Genomic DNA, 13,261 nt, shown 5'->3' on the forward strand with positions numbered 1-13,261 from the left:
GGCATTTATTATTACCATTATCATATTTACCTGTAGCATTTTCCCGCATTTAGTCCGTTCTGCATTCTCATTCCTTTTCGCAGTCATTCATTTTCTCATTTTCCTTATCTCCATATTTCATCAACTTGCCTTCCTTACCAAAAACGTTCTTATCGGTACCAGAATAACGGTACCAAAACGTCCTTATCGGTACCAGAATAACGGTACCAAAACGTCCTTATCGGTACCAGAATCACGGGACTAAAAACAAAAATTCTATCCGGTACCCAAAATATATGGGGTCCTCTCTTCCCCTCCTACATATATGATTCTCTCTCCTTTTTCTCTTCTCTCTCCTCCTCTCCTACATATACGATCCTCTCCTCTTCCTCTCCTCCCCTTTCTTCCTCTTTCTTTCAAAATTCCCAATATTCCCATTTCTTCATTTTTGTTTTCATTCTTTCTTCCTTTTCGTAATCAATTCACTCATTTATATTTTCCATTCATTCCATTCCTTGCTTTCTAGTTCCTTCGTAATCAATTATACTCTCAATCATCATATGTGTATGTGTGTGTGTGTGTGTGTGTGAGAGAGAGAGAGAGAGAGAGAGAGAGAGAGAGAGAGAGAGCGCAACAAACATACATTAACAAAGAAAGAAAGAAATAATATAAAGACCAAAAAATCCGCCTTTTGCTCTCGACGCAGGAGGCCTCGTCAGAGTACTCGAATCTAATATTTTTTTACGCTCGGTCGCCCCACGGACACAGGGGCATCGGCCGGGCCACACCGACACCTCTGTAGAAGCTCACAGTGTTCGTGTTTGTGCTTAACCGAAGTATAGCGGACGAGAAGCTACGCACTGACGCTCCACTCCGTATGTTACGCCACTCCATGTGACGCCACAACCTCACAGCGACATGCCTGCTCCTTGCGATTGGAGATGTGTGATTGGGATTGACACAAGGCCCTAAACTCCTTTGAATGCCTCGTAAACAGCTAGAAGAGTCATATCGCAATGCCTCTCTTACGAATGGAGATGCCCTCAAGTAATGTTTGGGAATGACGTAAGGTCCTAAACTCCTTTGAATGCCTCGTAAACGGCTGGAAGTCATATCGCAATGCCTCTCTTACGATCGAAGATGCCGTTAAGTGATGTTTGGGATTGACATAAGGCCCTAAACTCTTTCGAATGCCTCTTAAACGGCTGGAAGTCATATCGTAATGCCTCTCTTACGAATGGAGATGCCCTCAAGTGATGTTTGGGAATGACGTAAGGTCCTAAACTCCTTCGAATGCCTCGTAAACGGCTGGAAGTCATATCGTAATGCCTCTCTTACGAATGGAGATGCCCTCAAGTGATGTTTGGGAATGACATCTAGGCCCTAAACTCCTTTGAATGCCTCGTAAACAGCTAGAAGAGTCATATCGCAATGCCTCTCTTACGACTGAAGATGCCCTCAAGTAATGTTTGGGAATGACGTCATGGCCCTAAACTCCTTCGAATGCCTCGTAAACGGCTGGAAGTCATATCGCAATGCCTCTCTTACGAATGGAGATGCCCTCAAGTGATGTTTGGGAATGACATCTAGGCCCTAAACGCCTTCGAATGCCTCGTAAACAGCTAGAAGACTGAAGATGCCCTCAAGTAATGTTTGGGATTGACAGAAGGCCCTAAACTCCTTCGAATGCCTCGTAAACGGCTGGAAGTCATATCGTAATGCCTCTCTTACGAATGGAGATGCCCTCAAGCAATGTTTGGGAATGACGTAAGGGCCTAAACTCCTTCGAATGCCTCGTAAACGTCAGGAAGAATCGTATCGCAATGCCTCTCTTACGACTGAAGATGCCCTCAAGTGATGTTTGGGAATGACGTAATGTCCTAAACTCTTTCTAATGCCTCGTGAATGTGTGGCAGATTCGTAATAGTAATGCCTCCTTATGATTGGAGATGCCCATTTAGTTTTGGGTGTGGTTCTGGATCCGACAAGGCCCAGCGTTTAACTTAATGCCTTGGTTATGCTGGAAATCACTCTTATTGTTCTCCCACACCTCACTACGTAACTCCACTTCTTCACGATTTGAGATCCAGTGAAATTAGTTTTGGGTGTGGTTCTGTATCCAACAAGGGCCAGAGTTTAACCTAATGCCTCGGTTATGCTGGAAATCACTCCTATTGGACTGCCACACCTTCCTACGTAACTCCTGTTCTGTACGATTGGAGTATCCGTAGAGTGAGTTCAATGCGTACGACTTGGGATATGACGGAAGGGTCAGAGCTATCTTAATGTAACTGGCCTTGGCTTATTGAGGAGGAAAGAAAAGAGGAGGAAAGGGCGAGAAAGAGGAGAGGAAGGGAAGGGGAAAGAGAGGAGAGAGAAAGGCGAAAGAGGAGAGCAGAGAAGAGAAGAGAAGAACGAAAGGGCAAAGAGTAGAGGAGAGGAAGAGAGAGGATAGGAGCTTCATCTAATGCCTTGTTCAAACGGGCCTAGAAATCTGTCAAATGCCTTCGTAACATTGGAAATCAGTCTTGTCAAATGGGTGTCGCTCTCGAGGTAAAACTACACCCCATAGCTCTGCGTGACGCCTCTTTTCCACGCTGCGCTGTGCCTGGAATTCATGGGTTGGGAGTACGTCAACGGCAGTGGCTTTCTCCAGCGTCCTTACCCCTATACCATACTGAAGTCCTGATCCGAAGCCTTGTAATATAGTCTCGTACGTGTGTGTGTGTGTGAGAGATAGTCAAGTGCAGCGGATATGCATTTGTCAAGGGCATAGTGCTACAGAAATGGCGTACTAGGTGGGATAGCGCTTTCGACCGTGCCGTCTGTCCGTTTTTGATGTCCATGTGGTGTGCAGTGTTTTATAACTACGCTTTGTCGTCGCGCTACGTTGGGCGAGTGAGCGTTATGGTCGGTGGGAGGTATAGCCCATTACATGTAAACTCCTTTGGGGGATATAGTACAATTACGCATTAACGACTTGTCTTGTGACGTGCGGTTCTCTGTGCGACGTTCGTGAGGGCACCCGTAGATATAACGCTATACTGTGGCTGTCTGTCTGTCTGTCTGCCTGTCTGTCTGTGTCTGTCCGGCCAGCTTACGTAAGGGAGTGTCTCGCTTTGTAACATCTCTTCGTAGGTGTAGGAGTATATGGTGACAGTGACTTGGTTTTGTAATGAATAGTCGAGTTAGGAGAAAGTTTCGCTGGGATTTGTTAGGATTGACAAGTTTCGTATGGATGGTTTTTGCGGCGTTCGTTAATACCAAAGTCTATATATACCAAGTCAAGTCACTCTGCTTCAAAACTGCGACCGGTACGCGCAGGGGCGGTTTGGGGCGGAGCAGCGGGATGACGTCATTTGAAGGTAAAAAAAAAATACCCGCCAGTTCAGGGGTGACTAAAGTTGGGGCCGTGTGTGCACTTTGGATGTGCATGCTTGCTTGCTTTCACAGCGCGTTCAGGCAAGCCACTGACGAAAAAAATGTCTTTTTATTGTGCTATTGCGTGACTGTAATTCCAATGCCTACAAACGGCGGTGTGGGGTGTGAGGGAGGGCATGTTGAAGTGACGGATTTAAATTAGTCCACCTTTCTTCGTTTTCTCTAAATCCCTGTTTCTACATTCTCTAGTTTGGCTCCAAGCAACGTCACGCATAAGCCACGCCTCGGCCGTGTCTCCTCCCACAAACCTGCGTATGGCTTGACTTGGTATATAAAGACTTAGCGTTAATACGATTACCATTGTCAGATTGTCGTACTCAGAGCATAGTATTTACCGGGTTCTGACGCCTAACTATTGCCAAGATGCATCAGGATATAACTCTTTTAACGATAGATATAAATGAGTTTCGTTATTGGAGCCCAGAAGACAGTTTAGGGGTAGGAAGTCAGGAAATATAAGCGGATGAGTACGACAATCTGGCAATGTTGGTTACGATGAAGATTGCTTACGTGGAAAGTTCCAAGACTCACACTCGCTCACCCCCTAAAGATACTATCGCTGGCTGCCTTCGGAATGACAGATGTCGCTTTACGAGTCTTGCGGAGGGATGGAAAAGTTGAGTTGCCGTCGTGGTGGTTGTTACGTATACTGTAACTTGTTGACCATTGTCGCCTACCTTAAGAATGACAAAGGAGGGAGTCAAGTCGTGGCTCGAGAATGTTCTAAAACCATCTCGTTATGTACTTAAAAGAGGTCGTTATCAGCCTTACAAAAGACAAACAGAGAATGGAAAGATACACACACACACACACACACACACACACACACACACACACACACACACACACACACACACACACACACACATACACACAGCCAAGACCAAGCTCTAAAATGCTGTCCTGGCTGGGGAGGAATCCTAAGCCACCTGTGACATCAAGATCAAGGTAAACAAAAGAAGGACGTGACAACCAAACGTAACACCTGGGTGGGCGCAGCGACGGTATGGCTTTGATGTCTGTCTGTATGGCAAATGGTGGTTTAAAAATAGTGGTGATAGTGGTGGTGGTGGTGGTGTAGGCCTACCCCTCCCTCTCCCTACCCCCCCCTCCCAACAGTACGTGATGGCCTATAGCGTTACGAGGCACCGCATAATAATAATAAATAATAATAATAGTAATAATTATAATGATGATGGTCCTTGGAAGGGTCGGAGTGACGGGAGGAGCTAACTGCCTTCTGCTGGACCCTGTATTTTGGTACCGGATAGGAGCATTTTTTGTTTTATGGTACCGATAAGGGCGTTTTGGTACCGTTATTCTGGTACCGATAAGGGCGTTTGGGTACCGTTGTTCTGGTACCGATGAGGACCTTTTGTTTTGGTGCCGATGTTTTGGGTACCGCAAAGGACCGAATTAAGTACATAGGTGTAAATAGGTGATGATTACTCGCTTTTTGAAGGTAAACGGGAGGGGACAAGGTGACTGTTTAGGCTAAATAAGGATATACTCATGCCTCACACACACACACACACACACACACACACACACACACACACACACACACGCACATACACACACACGGACACAGTGTAACGTGAATGTGTTAGTGGAGGAAAAAACTGCACTTGAGGAGAAGACAATTTTTACCTCCCTCTCTCCCTCCCTCCAATACCGACCCCTCCCTTCCTTCCCTCACTCCCTCCCCCCCCCATCACCCCCTCCCCCCTCCCCCCTCCCTCCCTTCCACTGGTCCCTTGAGTTCAGTGTTTGTAGATTATAAGAACACTTAATATTTTTTGTTAGTGGTATAGACGCATTTGTGTGAAGTTTGGCATGTTATTCAATAAAAATGTGAATAACAGGGCTGTGTGTCATTCATTGATCCTGGTGTGTGTGTGTGTGTGTGTGTGTGTGTGTGTGTGTGTGTGTGTGTGTGTGTGTGTGTGTGTTTCTTTCCGTATCTTTCCTTCCTTCCTTCCTTCCTTCTTTCTCTACTTTAATCCTTCCCTTCCCTTTCTTTCCTTTCCTTCCTTTCTTCCTTTCTTTCTTTCTTTCTCTCTTTCTTTCTTTCCTTTCCTTCCTTCCTTTCTTCCTTCCTTCCTTTCTTTCTTCCTTCCTTCCCTTCCTTCCCTTCATTCCTCCCATTCCTTCTTTCTCTACTTTCTTTCCCTTTCCTTCCTTCCTTGTGTGTGTGTGTGTGTGTGTGAGAGAGAGAGAGAGAGAGAGAGAGAGAGAGAGAGAGAGAGAGAGAGGGAAGAGAAAGCACAGAGAGGAGGGAGGGAGAAAGAAGGCCAAAGGGGAGAGAACGAGAAAAGAAAGGAGAGAAACGCTGAAGAGAAGAGGAGAGAAAGGTCACAGAGAACAAAGGTCAATAATAATAATAATAATAACAATAATAATAACAACACAGCCACACTAAGACCCAAAATACCCCACAGAAAAACGAGTCAGAGAAAAAATAGAAGAAAATATTAAAATTCCTAAGAAATAAATAAAAAAATTAGATTAAAAAGTAGCCTTAATATCGTTCAGAAAAGAGATTAATTACAACACAGCCACACTAAGATATAAAGTAACGAAGGGAATGTTGAGTTAGAGCCTTAGAGGGAAAATTAGTAGGCCTATACTGAAGAAATTTAACATAGAGGAAAATGAGAGAACTGGACACACTTAAACTTAGTCAGAAAAGATATAGATTAACTTGCAACACAACCACACCAGAGAAAAGGTCAAAGAAGGAAGGAGAGGAGAGAAATAAGGTCATAGAAGGAGAGAGAAAAAGGTCAAAGGAGAGAGAAAAAAGGTCAGAGGAGAGAAGAGAGAAAAAGGTCAAAGAAGAAAGGAGAGAAGAGAAAAAAGGTCAAAGAAGGAAGGAGAAGAGAAAAAAAGTCAAAGAAGAAAGGAGAGAAGAGGAAAAAGGTCAAAGAAGAAAGGAGAGAGATGAGAAACAAGGTCAAAGAAGAAAGGAGAGAAGAGAAAAAAGGTCAAAGAAGGAAGGAGAGAAGAGAAAAAAGGTCAAAGAAGGAAGGAGAGGAGAGAAAAAAGGTCAAAGAAGGAAGGAGAGAAGAGAAAAAAGGTCAAAGAAGGAAGGAGAGGAGAGAAAAAAGGTCAAAGAAGGAAGGAGAGAAGAGAAAAAAGGTCAAAGAAAAAAGGAGAGAAGAGAAAAAAGGTCAAAGAAGGAAGGAGAGAAGAGAAAAAAAAGTCAAAGAAGAAAGGAGAGAAGAGAGAAAAAAGATCAAAGGAGGAGAGAGAAAAAAGGTCAAAGAAGGAGAGAAAAAAAGGTCAAAGAAGAAAGGAGAGAGGAGAGAAAAAAGATCAAAGAAGGAGAGAAAAAAGGTCAAAGAAGGAAGGAGAGAAGAGAGAAAAGGTCAAAGAAAGGAGAGGAGGAGAGAAAAAAGATCAAAGGAGAGAAAAAAAAAGGTCAAAGAAGGAGAGAGAAAAAAGGTCAAAGAAGAAAAGAGAGAAAAAAAGGTCAAAGAAGAAAGGGGAGAAGAGAAAAAAGGTCAAAGAAGGAAGGAGAGAAGAGAGAAAGATAAAAGAAGAAAGGAGAGAAGAGAAAAAAGGTTAAAAAAGGAGAGGTAAAAAAAGAGAAAGGTCAAAGGAGAAAAAAGGTCAAATAATAAGAAGAGGCGAGTAAAAAAGGTCAATAATAATAAAAACAACCACACCATGATGAACATAACCCCCAGAAAAGGAATTAAATCAAAGAAAATGAAGAAAATATGAGAACCGTCCCTGGGGCAAGACGGACCAAGGCGTCACAACAAAGAGGAGGAAGGACGGTGCAGGAGGGAGGCCGGAGGAGGAATGGCGTCATATTTTGCTTGATTCCTCCTTTACTATTAGTGCAGAGTGACGCATTTAGTGTGGGGAAGAATCAAGGAGGACCCAGGCAGCGACTCAAGGCGGAACAAGTCTCTAAAAGAAGGTAAGATGGGGAGGAATGGTGTGTGTGTGTGTGTGTGTGTGAAGGAGAGAGAGAGAGAGAGAGAGAGAGAGAGAGAGCAGAAAAGAAAGAAAATAAGAAAAATTGAATGGCTAGTTATGTGTGTGTGTGTGTGTGTGAAGGAAGAGAGAGAGAGAGAGAGAGAGAGAGAGAGAGAGAGAGAGAGCACTCAGAAAAGAAAGAAAAGAAGGAAAATTGAATGGTTAGTTATGTGTGTGTGTGTGTGTGTGTGTGTGTGTGTGTGTGTGTGTGTGTGTGTGATTCCCCCGGCCTGATCACCTGGCACGCCGGGCAGACGCACTTCCGACCAGACAAATGCAAACTGTTAAGATTCCCCAGAGCGCACAACCCCATCCATCACACTGAAGGCGGACACACTATACGATGCGGCCGAAAGTGGGCGGAGCATCGTCGGCCATACACACTATAAGGCGGCCTCACGGAATACCGGACAGCAGCCGTCACTCTGATCCCCACCGCCGCAGCGACGACAACAACACAATATATGTTTTATGTCCACAAACATGGATGTGTAGTGCTGACTTGCCTGATGGGCGAGCCTCCCATAACCCACTTAGCCAGAGGGGTACCTCTTTGGCCGACTGGTAAAGGAGTGGCTCTCCCGTCTCGCTGGTCGCGGGTTTGATCCCCTGTGCCGGCAAACCTTTCCTTGTCTGGATTAATTTCTCGTGTGTTTCGTTACACGCAGAGGTCGTGTGGGAGTGGAGTAAAGAGCAAATTCTGGCATTTCAGATGCCCCTTGTACAGATCAATAAAACTGATCCAGAAGTCTTTATCTATCCAGACGTCAGACATCGTGGAGCATAGAGAATGTGTACACCACGGCTGTCAGCGTCACTCTGATAATTCCCGCCACAAGGTGACACACACACACACTGTGAGGCGGCGGGCCACGCCGGAGGGAATTTCATACATAAACAGAAGGCCATCCGGCCGTGTCGTGAGGCCGCGCTGCACAAATTACACCCCCACACACTGCCTCATGGCCTCTAGCTCCGCCCACTTTTTGGCTGCCGGACAGGCCACAACGATGGTGTGTGTCCGACTTTACACTTTCCAGAATTCCGACACACAAGTATCTTGGTGTCCACCTCTCCACTAACCTAAAGTTCAACACCCACATAGACCACATCAGTGCCACAGCCAACAGAACACTGGGGCTCCTGAGGAGGAATTCACATAACTGCACACCTGACATTAAACACATAGTTTATAACACACTTGTGAGACCAACACTGGAATACTGCTCCACGGTGTGGGATCCTCACACACACACAGAAACATTGATAGGTTTGAACAAATCAGGGTTAAGATTTGTTTTAGTACCGTGCCAGTATTTCATTCCCTACCTTATGAAACATCACTAGCTCTTCATGTATCTTTTCTACAAACGTTCAACAATCATGGAAACGCTTTCAAAATCCAATTCAAGGACTATTTATTGTTGAAAATAGGGGATAATATATTCACGAAAGCGTAGTAGGGATGTGCGGTATCGACAGAAATACTGGTATGGCCGATACCAGTTTCCTGAAATAATACCGGTACACCTCTTACCAGTATAAGTCATGACACCGGTAATACCGGTATTTCCTCAAAATACCAGTAATACCAGTAATGGTATTGAGGGGAAGGTGGAGCGAAATGGAACCCTTAAGGTTTCACTCCAGATTTTGCAGCAATTTTGTTCAATATCCAGAGATAGTTGGTGTTTTAGGAATCTTTTTTCATCATTAAACAAAATAAACTCTCTTTGGAAGAACTACTTTAGATCCTTTACTCATGAGAATTAAAAAAATAAAATAGCCACAGGCGGGCCATTTTGTACAATGGGTGGGGAAAACGGACCTCACATATGGGGCAAAATGGCCCTCATATGGAAATGTTTGGTAACCTGCCAAAACATATGATTTGATAGGGAATCACACCAGAAAGATTACTTAACATAAAACTAAAATAATCTAGTTCTTATTCCATTAGAAAATAATTGCTCTTAGGCTCAGTAGCATGAACAACCATGAATTCTTATAAACTACTCACAAATGAAAAGTGATATTACCTTCCTGAACATAATAGTTCTTATTCCATTACAAAAGTAAATGATCTGTGGCTCAGTAGCATGAACACCAGTGAACTCTCATGAAACTACTCACAAGTGAAAGTTAAATTACCTTTCTGAACATAAAAGTTCTTATTTCATTACAAAAATAACTGTTCTTTGGCTCAGCAGCATGAACAACATGAACTCACAAATGAAAAGTGACGTTACCTTCCTGAACATAAAATTAATATCCATATAAAAGAAACAGAGAACACTTTGTCCTTATCTTTGTTCAGTGAAGTTGAGTTACTTAGCAGCAAAAAATAATTATTGTTAGTGGGCCATTTTGCCTCGAGGGCAATGAAAATGTTAACCCCTTCACTACGGCTGGGCAAAAACAGCGCCTCGCGTTGTATCCAGGATCGCCGCGCGCCAAATTTCAAATGTCGCTATTGAATATAACAAGTTTTCAACCATAAACTCAACACAATCATCATGTATTATATATGAAAACATGCAGAATTAAATGGTGCACATAAAGAAACAAATTAATTCATAATTTTGAGATGTAAGCATAAATATAGAGATAAAATAACTTGTATATTGGCTAAAGCGAGCCAGGATGCAGTATGGGCGTCCTCGGATATGGTACGGGGCACGCAAGGACGCAGTATACTCGTCCTCGTGTTGAAGGGGTTAACAACAATCTCAGCGGAACAATGGTGGTGCAGAAAAATGTTCCAGTAGTCAGACTCATTCACAGAGCAACACCAAAGAATCAGGCAATAACACATGAAATTATGAGTCACAGTATTCCTACACACACAATTTTATCAGACCCTTACCAATAGATCAGCTGGTGATGAAATGTTCTGGGATTTTTCACACACAAACAAACGACGGCGTCCAAACTTGCTCCGATGTTACAGCTGACTAATGAGCCGAGGAGTAAGTCCACATCATTTTCAATAGCTGGCAGAAGCTAAACACAGAAAACGGGGTGGTGCACATTACCCACCAAAAGATGAATGAAGACAAAGATAAACAAAAAACACGTCCCCCACCATTCATGGGTTGGCCATTCATGGGTTCAACTATGGTTATGTTTACATATATAGTGTAAGGGCAGCAGATAGGCCAAGAGAGCCACGTTCTCACCTCCCCTGCCCTTGTTAGCCCCGGAATAAGGTAACTATCCCCCCCAAGGAGTGGAATGCAAACAACACAACACTTGTAAGGCAACTAGTGTATTTGAACCATAAACACACGACAGACAAACGTACATATAATCCCCCGGCCCGTACAGTCGCTTAGCTAGCTTGAATCATCCCCCACGAACTAATGCATGCACTCACTGGCAACAACACTGCCGATTAACTTGAAGATGTGGGGGAAGCACTAGCCTAGCTAAGACGTACCTGGGGACTCGGGTCTGTACTCCCAAAAGATGGCAGCAGGAGAAGACTGGAGAGAGTCGAAGGGTAGCCCAGGCCGTTCAACTTCCCAGCGAACGAGCAGCAGACAAGAGCGAGATGGTACTGGTGTGGTGTCTGGCTGTGTTCTTCCATAGATGGCGCCACTATAAACACTTGCCTGCGCCATGACGGGCTGGGGCCAAATACTATCCAGGCCCCTCAAGCAAGCCTACCGCCGCAATAGGCAGAGACGTAAAAAAAAAAAAAAATAAATAAATAAAATAAAATAAAATAAAATAAAAAAGAGAGAGAAAAAAAAAAGACGCGCTGGCTGGGTAAGAGGCAACTTTTCACCAGCCTCACCAAAGCAACCGGCTGAAGCTCTGAAGCACCCCCGAATCCGGTAGAGGGAAACTAACGGTCGGCCGAGGGCAATCTAACTAGCCGACACTCCCTCGCGCGCTGAGGCCAATGAAACAAGCACTCTTCTCGTTCAGGAGGCACGGAAAAGTGGCTGCCTTGACATATGGGTTAATCATGTCATATTCACTGATGCCGTTTCAAAATTAAGCGCGCACGGGAATCCTGGATATGAGGCGCTGCGTGGCCTGTGTTTCGACCGCCAGTAGCCAGCAGTGAAGTCACAACTCAGTGTCTTGGTATTTACATATTTGAGTAGTTGTTATATTCATGGGGTTGGTGGATTCACTGCTCAACAAAAGAAAAAAATACCGACTTAAAAATACCGGTATAGTGGTATAACGATGTGATGAAAATACCGTTACCAGTATACTGAAGTGCTGTGATTCCTTCAATACCGAAACTAAAATACCGGTCTACTCGTGCACATCTCTAAAGCGTAGCCTCCTTTGGTGGTGGCCGCTGCGATGGTGCCGCTGACGCAGACCCAAAATAGCTCACAGAGGGTTTAGGGTTGGGGAGCATATTTAAACTACTTCAACCGAACTTTACGACCTGCTAATGGGGTAGCTTCGCCTCTCTCGACCCCCCCTTCTAATCAGGGTCTTTAGCGGCGGCCGTGGCGATGGTGAAGCTGACGCAGACGCAAAATAGCTCACAGAGGGTTTAGGGTTGGGGAGCATGTTTAAACTACTTCACCTGAACTTTACAGCCTGCTAATGGGGCAGCTTCGCCTCTCTCGACCCCTCCTTCTAACCAGGGTCTTTAGCGGCGGCCGTGGCGATGGTGAAGCTGACGCAGACGCAAAATAGCTCACAGAGGGTTTAGGGTTGGGGAGCATATTTAAACTACTTCAGCCAAACTTTACGACCTGCTAATGGGGTAGCTTCACCTCTCTCGACCCCCCCTTCTAACCAGGGTCTTTAGCGGCGGCCGTGGCGATGGTGAAGCTGACGCAGACCCAAAATAGCTCGCAGAGGGTTTAGGGTTGGGGAGCATGTTTAAACTACTTCAGCCGAACTTTACGACCTGCTAATGGGGTAGCTTCGCCTCTCTCGACCCCTCCTTCTAACCAGGGTCTTTCTTTGCTTTTATTTCTTTTAATTTTTTATATTAACTATTTTTACACATTTTTTTTTATTGTGTAGCTGATTATCCCACACTTGACTTCCATTGTTTTTATTGATTTCCTTTGCTTTCCTTATTTTCAACCCCTTTTTTTCATTCTTTTCCTTCACTTTCCTTCCTTCTAACTCCTCACACACCTTTTGTTACCTGCCTGTGTCTCTCCTTCTTTCCTTCTCTCTTATTCACTTTCCTTCCCTTTCCTTCCTTAATTCTAACTCCTGACACACCTTCTATAGCTACCTGTATCTCTCCTTCTTTCCTTCCCTTCCTTTCCTTAATTCGAACTCCTGACACCTTCTTATAGCTACTCTCTCCTCTCTCCTTCCTTCCTTTCCTTTAGTCTAACTCCTACCTGTATCTCTCCTTCTTTCCTTCCCTTACTTTCCTTTAGTCTAACTCCTGGCACACCTTCTATAGCTACCTGTATCTCTCCTTCTTTCCTTCCCTTACTTTCCTTTAGTCTAACTCCTGACAGGCCCCTTGTTAGCTACCATTCCATTCTCGTGTCAACCTTGCAGCGTGTGGCGTGGCGCGGAGCCGTGACGCAGAGAAGGAAACCCACCGAAGAGATTGCAAGGGAGAGGAACCAAGAGGAACCAAGAGGAAAGCTGAAGTAAAAGGCGAGAGAGGAAAGAGGAGGAAGTCTGCCGAAGATCTCTCTACCACCACCACTAGAAGCATATGTAGTAGTAGTAGTAGTTGCAGTATTCAAGGCTAAGACCAAGAGGGGAGTTGCTGTTATTATAGTGCTCATTTTTTAAGGTACTCTTGTGCAACACTTAAAAAAGAAACTTACGCTAATCCGAAGACTCCGTGCCGAGCCGGTGCCCAAAGCAATGGTGAGGCTGCCCAGTCTACCCACGCTTG

The 13,261-nt window shown here is 44.6% G+C and overlaps 2 long non-coding RNA genes across 2 annotated transcripts in view; one reads left to right on the top strand and one right to left on the bottom strand.

Annotated features, from left to right (window-relative positions):
• The window catches only part of LOC126988464 (uncharacterized), a 1,206-nt gene extending 1,159 nt beyond the window's left edge, over positions 1-47 (bottom strand). Inside the window, exon 1 of the long non-coding RNA XR_007742005.1 lies at positions 1-47. This exon is cut by the window's left edge and continues 99 nt beyond it. This is a non-coding gene — a long non-coding RNA (uncharacterized LOC126988464).
• Positions 48-1,123: 1,076 nt separating this feature from the next.
• Positions 1,124-4,301, top strand: LOC126988465 (uncharacterized). Its single transcript, XR_007742006.1, has 2 exons — positions 1,124-1,255; positions 1,649-4,301. It is a non-coding gene; the product is annotated as an uncharacterized LOC126988465 (long non-coding RNA).
• The last annotated feature ends 8,960 nt before the right edge of the window (positions 4,302-13,261 follow it).

This window comes from Eriocheir sinensis, chromosome 69, assembly GCF_024679095.1.
Source record: "Eriocheir sinensis breed Jianghai 21 chromosome 69, ASM2467909v1, whole genome shotgun sequence".
In the NCBI taxonomy this organism is placed as follows: domain Eukaryota; kingdom Metazoa; phylum Arthropoda; class Malacostraca; order Decapoda; family Varunidae; genus Eriocheir; species Eriocheir sinensis.